Source organism: Triticum aestivum, chromosome 2D (assembly GCF_018294505.1).
Source record: "Triticum aestivum cultivar Chinese Spring chromosome 2D, IWGSC CS RefSeq v2.1, whole genome shotgun sequence".
Classification (NCBI taxonomy): domain Eukaryota; kingdom Viridiplantae; phylum Streptophyta; class Magnoliopsida; order Poales; family Poaceae; genus Triticum; species Triticum aestivum.
The window spans coordinates 126994471-127006988 of NC_057799.1; the positions used below are offsets into that span (position 1 = coordinate 126994471).

Sequence of the window (12518 nt, forward strand, 5' to 3'; positions counted from 1 at the left end):
ACAGAAACTGCCCAGTTCTATTGTTCCTATAAAGCTGCCTGACCATGGTCAGGTCAGACTTGCGCTTGGTCACAACATGATGTTTATGTCGACCTACTCCATTCCCCTTGGAGGTGAAAAGATACTTATTCATGGGTGGTCTCAAATAATGAAGTTGACGGGAGTCAATGGTTGTTGCTTGTAAGACTATACAGATATAGTACCATGCTGAAAGAGTAAACTATTGGCAACAAATGTTCAAGGCTCTCATGCTCGTAGCCTTTCTTACAGTTTTGGTGTAATGGTATTAAGTATCCACACATCACTCTATCAGTTGTTGGGATCGAAAATTACTAAATTAGTAATCATATAACCAAAATTTGATCGATAAAACTATAGCACTGCAGCATGGTACGTGGTATTTATCTGTTCTGCTAGGCCTTCAGAAAACCTGAATCTCTGAACATCGTTTCTATCGATAAATGTAATCTAGAACAAAATACATTCGACAATAAAAAATAAAATTATGTGAGGTGCAAGTGATATTTCACCAGTTGCTCTCAAATTCCTATTGCTTCCATATACCATGACTATACTAAAAGTTGTCAAGGCGTGAAGTTTTAATTATGCATTGATGCAATTGTAACAGCAAGAAGATAGCACAGTATAGAGGAAACATCAAATCCAAGATATAGCGTGATTGGTTCAACAAACATTTGTATGGGAAATACACGTATGATGCTGTGTATGGTAAGAACTATACTTATGTGTATAGATAGAGCGGCCAACTAATATGGTAGTTATTTATTCAAAGGCAAAGAATATATTAACAATTTCTTCTCTATATTCAACTATAATAATGCTACATATTAGAGGCCAAATGTAGTTCTCACGTAGCATAATAAGTTCTCTTATCCATACGGCATCTGTTCAAGAACATTTTACCTTTAGTGTTAGATGGATATTGCCCTCCAAAAATCAAACACCTTCAATCTCAACTTGCAAACCTGAAGGCTTCTACTAAAACTCAGGCACTCATGCCAAGAGAAAGAGAGAGAACATTATGTCATGACCCAAAATAATAGTATTATGTCTGAAAAAAGCATAACTGATCGTATACAATGATTTACTAATACTATGATTAGTTGTTCGCACCCCTGCACCATCTCCTAAAAAAGTGCTATTTTATTAATTCAGTACATATAGAAGGAAAAAGCACTCCAGATAGAACTACCAGTACTAAGAAAATGAGATTGTCCATTGGACTTCCATCATAGTATTTTATAGGATCCACACTAATAAAAATCTAGAGTAAATGTTTTCATTGTCTTTGATTGATCACAAACAGATTTCTGCTAGCTCCACAAAGACAAAGAAGCTCATGCCTGTAATCCAATGGAAACTATTAAAGAAGCATGTGAACAGAGCAGGAAAACATCAAAGCACAACAATATTGATTAGTTGTTCTTTACAGTACACATTTACCAATGACGTGTTGTGAATTAATAGTAACAAATAGTAAATATGATAGTAATAACACTGAAATTTTGAGGCTGAACACATGCATTATGTAGCAGACGGACATTTCTAAACCTGAAGCGAAAAGAAGATGGCATATAAAATTATAAAATTAATCTTAAAGAAAAACATCATGACACACATTCTTTAGTTTCATTCTTGAGACTGCAATTCTGCATTACAGGCATTTTCTCAATTAGAATAGTACAAAATCCACCTCCTATGTTGTTATTAGAACAAAAAAGTCACCAGCAGTTAAAAGGTTAGCTTGCAAACCAAAATAACAAATAGAAAATGGCAAGATTATTTAGACACCAATATTAAGTAGTCAGGCAATAACGAATTCATATAAGACATTCGCTTCAAGGGTTTCACTTACATATTTGATGTATCAGAATAGAAGCGACCAGACCAATACCTCTATGTGTACTGAAACAATGATATAAAATAGGATGAAGATGTGCCCATCCATATTTTGCAGGGAAATGCAAAGCAACAATTTTCGTGTTTGTATAAAACGCTAATCTAGCATCTAGTCTTCTTTCGTCAGGCTTGTTTGCAACTATATGGATACAAAACTAAAAGATTCATTTAGAAACACAGGAGGATATTAATCCACTATTCAATAAGAAATCGGCAAAAAAATACAAAACCGATGAAGGGATCTATCTAGTCGCCCAGGCTAGCAACGTCCTCCCTTGTCAATGACGCCTTCGGATAGATCTGCAATGCAAGATGATGATGCAATTCCTTTGGACAGATGTGAAATGTAAGATCAATATTGTAACAGCATCATCAGTACGTTGTATTGTATGTATGAAGTAGCTTTCGGGGAGTGATGCCGGCTGGGAACAACGACATCACGATAAGAGGGACACTTTTTAGGGGATGGAAATTAAGACTGCAATGGCAGGCAGATGATTATGCTCTGTAGGCTCAGTTCATCGAGGGCTGAAAGTAGCTAATTTATAAGTAGCCCGCACTCAAATTTCCTTTTCCTGTTTTTTGTTGTCGAGACATACACACACACACACACACACACACACACACACACAGAGAGAGAGAGAGAGAGAGAGAGAGAGAGAGATGACGATCCATTTTTTCCCAATAGAGCAAAATAGGAGAAACCAAGGGGACAATGCCTCTAGGAAAACAGGAGAGACCAAGGAGAGGACGACTCGTCACACGTGGCATATGAGCGCATCTCATGCTTCATCCGACTGCTACAGGTAAATTATATATTCACTTCCTAAGTAAAATCGTGTAGGTTGGGTCATTTTTCCACTTCAAGAGTTATCTAATTCGTTTGGTTAACATATTTCAATTACATAGATTAATTTGATAGTTTGAACAACGTTGATAAATGAGGAAGCACTAATTAAAGAAGTCTCTAATTAGAATAGTAAAAATTACAAAGCATTTCGATGGGCAGGATAGAATGTTAAAATATTCAGTAGACGATTAGTGATTTTCAAAAAGTCAACACACTGTCATCTTGAAATTTCCCTCTCTAACGACACCCTTGGAAGAACTATCCTATATAACATTGCATCCTAGCATGCACATTCGTGAATGAAAAAGAAGTTACCCCTGTCGTAACAGCAACTAAGCACTAAAAGGGCACTAAACTTAACATCCTAAGAATGATGAAGGTACTTACACGTAGTTTCTCTCAAGCTGCAAAAATATTATACAAAATAGTATGCATTGACCATACTTGCAAAAATATTACACATAACAGTGACCATGGTTAGCAGCAAAAAATCTTAAGTGGAGTGCAGTACTTGCATAGTTGCATATAGTGTACAGTTAGGGCAATAACAAATGATATAAACCATATGTGTGATATAAAAAGAAATGGAGTTTAACTTTAAGGGATAAAGGTTTGCAAAAAAATATTATGCATGTGCAGCTCGTGCTTGAAGCTAACTGTGTATGGCCAATAGTTTTAAAATCTGACTACCAGCTGATATAACAACAACAAAAGTGCACAATTTAGTAGTTTAACACATGAAAGAATATTTAAACTCCAAGCATCATACCTCTGTGATGAATTGAACGGATGGAGAATAGAGTAGGGATCCTGGCGCTAGCAGTCCGCTGCAGCCCCTTCAGTTGGCAACATCACTGACTATGACGGCCGCCTTATCCGCCGTTGCATCAACCATTATGAGATTGATTCAGTAAATTGGTCTAAAAAGATTTATGTTGGCATGCTGCATAGTCACAACCGAAAATATGTTGTTATTGAAGACCAAAAAAGAAAGGGATTGGGGAGATTCTAGATTGAATCGTGAGTCTGTGACCCTTTTTCAGATCAGTTGATACAAATCTGAACTTCAAGATGACACTGAAGTAAGACGGAGAAGGATTAGCAACAGGCGATTGGATTGTGTGGGCCTTTTTTCAGAGCGACTATAGCATGAGGTACACTTGGGGCCTCACGAACATGGCCTCCAGCGTAAGGCGCTCGTCCAGTGCAGGCACCGCAGCACGACGACGGACGGCAGGGGCGGCGGGAACATGCAACGGATGGCGGCAGCAGCGGATGGCGGCGGCGGCAGCGGCAGATGGCGGCGGCGGCAGCGGCGGATGGCGGCGGCGGCGGCGGATGGCGGCAGTGGCGGCTGCAGCGGCGGATGGCGGCCGCAGCGGCGGATGGCGGCGGCAGCATATAGGTCGAGGAAGCCAAGGAGAACCAGTCTCGGTGCGAGGCTTTTGGTGCAGACGTTCAGGCTGTAATGGGCTGATGGGTCATTGACCGTGCAACATCATCGGGTAATCCGGTGCGGTTGTAAAGTGGTTTCTGAGTCTGTAACAATGAGAAATTATGGACTAAATTATTTTGACAATAGGCCTGTAACGTGGTCTGCATTTATATAGTTTGTTCAAACAATAATTAGATATAGATAGATTTTCTAGTACCCTAAAAAAGATTGATTTTCTATGGGTTGATCTACACCGTAATAACTCGGTCCCACCAGATTAACGGCTCTAATTTTCTAATTAACATGGTAATTTCTCGGGAGTCTGTAATTAGTATAGGTATATATATAGATGTATAGATATAGATAGATAGATCTCCTTTTTGCCTGAAAGTCAAAGAAAGTAGGAGCAGGGAGAGTAATATGGACACCGCGACGTCTGTCAAACATTAGTCGGTACTGCAGGGGCTGTTCATTCCTCTCAATAAACTGATGACGAATCATAGCATTAAAATCTAGATAAGCAGGAGGCAACTCCATATCATTTTCATGTATGAGTACCTCAAGAAAATTAGCTAAACGGGTTGCATAAGTTCCACCAAACAAATCTCCGCTAATACTGTTATGATGCAACCTTCGTGCAACAATAGCGCCCAAGTTATATTGTTTATCTCCTAATACAGCACTCCTGAGAACATTAAGATCGGGAACGTACATGTGACATGCCTCGTCCTTATCGTTAATGCATCTACCTATAAAGAGAGCGAAATAATGCATCGCAGGAAAATGATGGCTCCCTAGCTATGGTAGCTTGCGTGATTTCTCTGGATTCCCCCACAGTTATACTAGCAAGAAAGTCTTTAAATTCAGATTTGCGAGGTTCACTTGCATTTCCCCACTGCGGAAGTTTACAAGCAGTGCTAAAATCTTCTAAGTCCATGGTATAGGATTTATTATAAAGATCAAATAGGACAGTGTGAGAATTGCGTGATGATGTAAATTTAAACCTTCTCACAAAGGAATCAGTTAGGTAGTGATATTGAGGGCACTTATCTGACACGAAGCCCTCAAGTTCAGCATTACGCACATACGCGTTAAATTCATCCTTAATTCCTCCTTGGACCATGAAATTTTCTGACGGCCATTCACAAGGCCGCACTTGATCTTCTCTTGGTAGTTCATAGTCCGGCTCACGTATTGCGGGCCTGGGTCCTTGCTTCCTTGAAGAACCACCTTGGTACATTTTCTTAAACATATTTCTTCCTCTGAAAAATTTCTAAAATTTTTAGTAACTCAAAATAAAAGTGAACCAAACTCAACAAAATTGATAGCAACTACTCCCACAAGTGCCTAGAGACTATATCATGCATTAGAACTATTTGGGACCAAATAAATTTGACATGCAAGCTCAAGAACAGGGTCACCTAAGCAGCAAAAATTGCAATGAATAAAGCACTAGAACAAAAACTAATTGGACCATTGGAGGAGTCACATACCGAAGAACAATCCCCCAAAGCAGTTTTGTGAGTGGAGCTTTGAGCAAGGAGATCGCAAATCGCAGCAAAACAAGCTAGAACACGAGTTGGAACTGTGTGGTGATTTTTCTGGAGGAAGACGAAGTGTGTGGGTGCAGGAATAAGTGGAGGGGGCCACGTGGGGCCCACGAGGCAGGGGAGCGCGCCCAGGGGGTGGGCGCGCCCTGGACCCTCGTGGCCAGGTGGTGGCTCCCCCTGATGTGTTCTCAGTGCGAGATATTCTTAAATATTCTACAAAAAATCATATTTCAATTTCAGGGCATTTGGAGAACTTTTATTTTTGGGTTTTTTTGCATAGATAATTCAGCAAACAGACAGAAAATACTATTTTTGCTTTATTTAATCTAAATAACAGAAAGTAAAAGGAGGGTACAGAGAGTTGTGCTTTCTAAGTTCATCCATCTCATGCTCATCAAAAGGAATCCACTAACAAGGTTGATCAAGTCTTGTTAACAAACTCATTCTGAATCGCATGAAACCGGAGAATTTTTGAATAGCACTAGGTTACCTCAACGGCGATATGCACGTCCCCAACAATAAGAATATCATATTTCTGTTTGACAGTAGGAAGAGGAAATTCAAAACCTCCAATAGTAATCGTTGGAATTTTTCCAATAGAATTGATACTGTGGACTTGAGGTTGTTTCCTTGGAAAGTGTACCGTGTACTCAATACCATTAACATGAAAACTGAAATTGCCTTTGTTGCAATCAATAACAGCTCCTGCAGTGTTCAAAAAGGGTCTACCAAGGATAATCTTCATACTATCATCCTCGGGAATATCAAGAATAACAAAGTCTGTTAAGATAGTAACATTTGCAACCACAACAGGCACATCCTCACAAATACCAACAAGTATAGCGGTTGATTTATCGGCCATTTGCAAAGATATTTCAGTAGGTGCCAACTTATTCAAATCAAGTCTACGATATAAAGAGAGAGGCATAACACTAACACTGGCTCCAAGATCACATAAAGCAGTTTTAACATAGTTTCTTTTAATGGAGCATGGTATAGTTGGTACTCCTGGATCTCCAAGTTTCTTAGGCATTCCACCTTTAAAAGTATAATTCGCAAGCATGGTGGAAATTTCAGCTTCTGGTATCTTTCTTTTATTAGTATCAATATCTTTCATATACTTAGCATAAGGATTCATTTTAAGCATATCAGTCAAACGCATACGCAAAAAGATAGGTCTAATCATTTCAGCAAAGCGCTCAAAATCCTCATCATCCTTTTTCTTGGATGGTTTAGGAGGAAATGGCATGGGTTTCTGAACCCATGGTTCTCTTTCTTTACCGTGCTTCCTAGCAATGAAGTCTCTCTTATCATAGCGTTGATCCTTTGATTGTGGGTTATCAAGATCAACAGCAGGTTCAATTTCTACATCATTGTTATTGCTAGGTTGAGCATCAACATGAACATCATCATTAACATTATCACTAGGTTCATGTTCATTACCAGATTGTGTTTCAGCATCAGAAATAGAAATATCATTGGGATTTTTAGGTGTGTCAACAACAGGTTCACTAGAAGCATGCAAAGTCCTATCATTTTTCTTTTTCTTCCTCTTAGAAGGACTAGGTGCATCAACATTAGTTCTCTGAGAATCTTGCTCAATTCTCCTAGGGTGGCCCTCAAGATACAAAGGTTCTTGAGTCATTTTACCCCCTCTGGTCATAACTCTAACAGCATTATCATTTTTCTTGTTATTTAATTCATTGAGCAAATCATTTTGTGCTTTAAGCACTTTCTCTACTTGATTGGTAACCATAGAAGCATGTTTACTAATAAGTTTAAGTTCACCTTTAAATCTAGACATATAATCACTCAAGTGTTCAATTATATAAGCATTACGTTTCAATTGTCTACCAACATAAGCATTGAAGTTTTCTTGTTTAACAATAAAATTATCAAACTCATCTAAGCATTGGCTAGCAGACTTATAACGAGGAATATCACCTTCATCAAATCTATAGAGAGAATTTACCTTTACTACCTGTGTCGGGTTATCAAGACCATGTATTTCTTCAATAGGTGGTAAATTCTTAACATCTTCAGCTTTAATACCCTTTTCTTCCATAGATTTCCTTGCCTCTTGCATATCTTCGGGACTGAGAAATAGAATACCCCTTTTCTTCGGAGTTGGTTCAGGAAGTGTCCAATTATTTTCATTAGTCAACATATTATTCAATAGCAATTCAGCTTGATCAACTGTTCTTTCCCTGAAAACACAACCAGCACAACTATCCAGGTGGTCTCTGGAAGCATCGGTTAGTCCATTATAAAAGATATCAAGTATTTCATTTTTCTTGAGAGGATGATCAGGCAAAGCATTAAGTAATTGGAGAAGCCTCCCCCAAGCTTGTGGGAGACTCTCTTCTTCAATTTGCACAAAATTATATATTTCCCTTAAAGCAGCTTGTTTCTTATGAGTGAGGAAATATTTAGCAGAGAAGTGATAAATCATATCCTGGGGACTACGCACACAACCAGGATCAAGAGAATTAGACCATGTTTTAGCATCACCCTTTAATGAGAACGAAAATAATTTAAGGATATAGTAATAATGGATTTTTTCCTCATGAGTGAATAGGGTAGCTATATCATTTAATTTAATAAGATGTGCCACAACAGTTTCAGATTCATAACCATGAAAAGGATCAGATTCAACCAAAGTAATTATCTCAGGATCTAAAGAGAAATCATAATCCTTATCGGAAATACAGATAGGTGAAGTAGCAAAAGTAGGGTCATATTTCATTCTAGCATTCAAAGATTTTTCTTTCAGCTTAGCTAATAATTTCTTAAGATCATATCTATCATTGCAAGCAAGAAAATCTCTAGTAGTTTCTTCATCCATAACATAACCCTCAGGCACAACAGGCAATTCATATCTAGGGGGAGAATCTTCATCATCACTTTCATCAATATTAACAGTTTCAATAATTTCATTCTCTCTAGCCCTAGCAAGTTGTTCATGAAGAAATTCACCTAGTGGCATAGTATTATCAAGCATAGAAGTAGTTTCACCATAAGTATCATACATAGCAGAAGTGGAATCATCAATAACATGCGACATATCAGAATTAATAGCAGAAGCAGGTTTAGGTGTCGCATGTTTACTCAAAACAGAAGGAGAATCAAGTGCAGAGCTAGATGGCAGTTCCTTACCTCCCCTCGTAGTTGAGGGATAAATTTTGGTTTTCTCGTCTTTCAAGTTCCTCATAGTGATCAGCTGATATAAATCCCAAGTGACTCAAAGAATAGAGCTATGCTCCCCGGCAACGGCGCCAGAAAATAGTCTTGATAACCCACAAGTATAGGGGATCGCAACAGTTTTCGGGGGTAGAGTATTCAACCCAAATTTATTGATTTGACACAAGGGGAGCCAAAGAATATTCTCAAGTATTAGCAGTTGAGTTGTCAATTCAACCACACCTGGATAACTTAATATCTGCAGCAAAGTATTTAGTAGCAAAGTAGTATGGAAGTAACGGTAACGGTGGCAAAAGTAACAGTAGCAGTTTTGTAGTAATTGTAACAGTGGCAACGGAAAAGTAACTAAGCAAAGATAAATATGTGAAAAGCTCGTAGGCATTGGATCAGTGATGGATAATTATGTCGGATGCGACTCCTCATGCAACAGTTATAACATAGGGTGACACAGAACTAGCTCCGGTTCATCAATGTAACGTAGGCATGTATTCCGAATATAGTCATACGTGCTTATGGAAAAGAACTTGCATGACAACTTTTGTCCTACCCTCCCGTGGCAGCGGGGTCCTATTGAAAACTAAGGGATATTAAGGCCTCCTATTAATAGAGTACCGGACCAAAGCATTAACACTTAGTGAATACACGAACTCCTCAAACTACGGTCATCACCGGGAGTGGTCCTGATTATTGTCACTTCGGGGTTACCAGATCATAACACGTAGTAGGTGACTAATGACTTGCAAGATAGGATCAAGAACTCACATATATTCATGAAAACATAATAGGTTCAGATCTGAATTCATGGCACTTGGTCCCTAGTGACAAGCATTAAGCATAGCAAAGTCATAGCAACATCAATCTCAGAACATAGTGGATACCAGGGATCAAACCCTAATAAAACTAACTCGATTACATGATAAATCTCATCCAATCCATCACCGTCCAGCAAGCCTACGATGGAATTACTCACGCACAACGGTGAGCATCATGAAATTGGTGATGGAGGAAGGTTTATGATGACGACGACGGATTCCCCTCTCTGGAGCCCCGAATGGACTCCAGACCAGACCTCCCGAGAGAGTTTAGGGCTTGGCGGCGGCTCCATATCGTAAAACGCGATGAATCCTTCTCCCTGATTTTTTTCTCCCCGAACGTGAATATATGGAGTTGGAGTTGAGGTCGGTGGAGCACCAGAGCTCCCACGAGACAGGGGGCGCGCCTAGGGGGGTAGGCGCGCCACCACCATCGTGGACAGGGTGTGGGCCCCCTGGTCTTGATTCTTTCGCCAGTATTTTTATATATTCCAAAAATATTCTCCGTGAAGTTTCAGGTCATTTCGAGGACTTTTATTTCTGCACAAAAATAACACCATGGCAATTCTGCTGAAACAGCGTCAGTCCGGGTTAGTTCCATTCAAGTCATGCAGGTTAGAGTCCAAAACAAGGGCAAAAGTGTTTGGAAAAGTAGATACGATGGAGACGTATCACATATCCGAACGCCAAGCTTGCCATCCACGCCAAGGAGAGTCCTATCCGGACACAGGAGAGAGTCTTCTGTCTTATATCTTCACGGCCCATCAGTCCGGCCCAAGTCACATAGGCCGGATGCCCGAGGACCCCTTAATCCAGGACTCCCTCAGTAGCCCCTGGACCAGGCTTCAATGACGATGTGTCCGGCGCGCAGATTGTCTTCGGCATTGCAAGGCGGGTTCCTCCTCCGAATACTCCAAAGCATCCTTCAAACACAGAAAACGTGTCCAGCTCTGCAAAACAAGTACCACACACAACCGCAGAGAGTATAATATTTCACGAGTCCAATCTGCTGACAACTTTTGTAGCGTGACATCACGTCCCTGCCCGGTCATTATTTCGAACCGTTTTTTAGCCTCCCGCTCCATATTTCGAGATGCGGTTTTATTAGCATGTCTTGTCAAAGTAGAGATCGTGTCCCCTTATTGAGGGATTCTCATCAATACGGGCGTGGGTAATCCAACAGTGTCGTCTACACGGCCCTTGGGGAATAGGCGAGTTTTAAGGCGAGCAGGGAGGCGCTTGATATTCGCTGCCTTTATAAGGAGATAAGGATTCACCCTTTTTCACCCACGCCTTCTCTCTCCCTGCCCACCCATTCTCGAGCTCTAGCACCCAAGTTCTCATCCTTTCCGCCTCAAGAAAGCACTCCAGTCATGTCCGGATCTGGAGCGCAGGGAAGTGGATGGTTTCCTCCGTCAAGGAGAAGGACATCACCAAGCTCCAGGAGGCCGGGTACTTAGCCCAAGAAATCGCCCACCCCGGGGCAGATCATCCCCACCCCGGAGCCCCATGAGAGGGTGGTATTCATCCCTCACTTCATCCGCGGATTGGGATTCCCTCTTCACCTATTTGTCCGCGGACTCATGTTCTACTACGGGGTGGATTTCCACGATCTAGCCCCCAACTCCTTCCTCAACATCTCGGCGTTCATTGTCGTGTGCGAGGCCTTCCTCCGCATCCCACCCCACTTCGGATTGTGGCTAAAGATCTTCAACGTGAAGCCGAAGGTGGTGGGTGGCCAACACGCAGAGTGCGGAGGCGCCATGGTGAGCAAGATGCCCAATGTCACATGGCCCAAAGGTACCTTCGTGGAGACTGTCAAAGGGTGGCAACAGCAGTGGTTCGACGTCACAGAGCCTCGCCACGCCACCTAGGCCGCGGCTCCCGAATTCCAGCCCGGAGCCCTGATGCGGCTCACCTCCTGGCTAGAGAAGGGCCTGGACTGGTCTTCGTCGGATGAGCTCACAGCGCTTTAGACGCGCATTAGGAGCATGGTCGACAAGAACATCAAGCTCTTCAATGTGATCCAGGTGATGCTAGTTCGCCGGATCCTTCCATGCCAAAGTCGGACTTGCCATTTGTGGGAGTTTGATCCGGCCGAGCACCAGACCTTGCAACAGTTCTTCGGAACTACGCACGGAGACATCTAGAAGGTGCTCTTTAAGGCCAACGAGACGTGGCCAAAGACGACCGAGGACCGTGGGCACGACTTGGCCCATCCCGCCTGTCCGGTAAGACTTTCGTGTTTCAAGGTGTATCCTTTACTTGCTTACTCAAGGAAGATGTCTAAGCTTCCTGATGTCTACTACACAACCTTCTTCTTGTAGACGTTGTTGGGCCTCCAAGTGCAGAGGTTTGTAGGACAGTAGCAAATTTCCCTCAAGTGGATGACCTAAGGTTTATCAATCCGTGGGAGGCGTAGGATGAAGATGGTCTCTCTCAAACAACCCTGCAACCAAATAACAAAGAGTATCTTGTGTCCCCAACACACCCAATACAATGGTAAATTGTATAGGTGCACTAGTTCGGCGAAGAGATGGTGATACAAGTGCAATATGGATAGTAGATAAAGGTTTTTGTAATATGAAAATATAAAAACAGCAAGGAAGCAAGTGATAAAAGTGAGCACAAACAGTATTGCAATGCGTTGAAACAAGGCCTAGGGTTCATACTTTCACTAGTGCAAGTTCTCTCAACAATAATAACATAATTGGATCATATAACTATCCCTCAACATGCAACAAAGAGTC

At 41.2% G+C, this 12518-nt stretch overlaps 1 long non-coding RNA gene across 1 annotated transcript; it reads right to left on the bottom strand.

Annotated features, from left to right (window-relative positions):
• Positions 1–648: 648 nt before the first annotated feature.
• LOC123052129 (uncharacterized) lies at positions 649–4220 on the bottom strand. Its single transcript, XR_006424492.1, has 2 exons — positions 3540–4220; positions 649–2220 (listed from the first exon to the last, which is right to left on the bottom strand). It is a non-coding gene; the product is annotated as an uncharacterized lncRNA (long non-coding RNA).
• Between the last annotated feature and the right edge of the window lie 8298 nt (positions 4221–12518).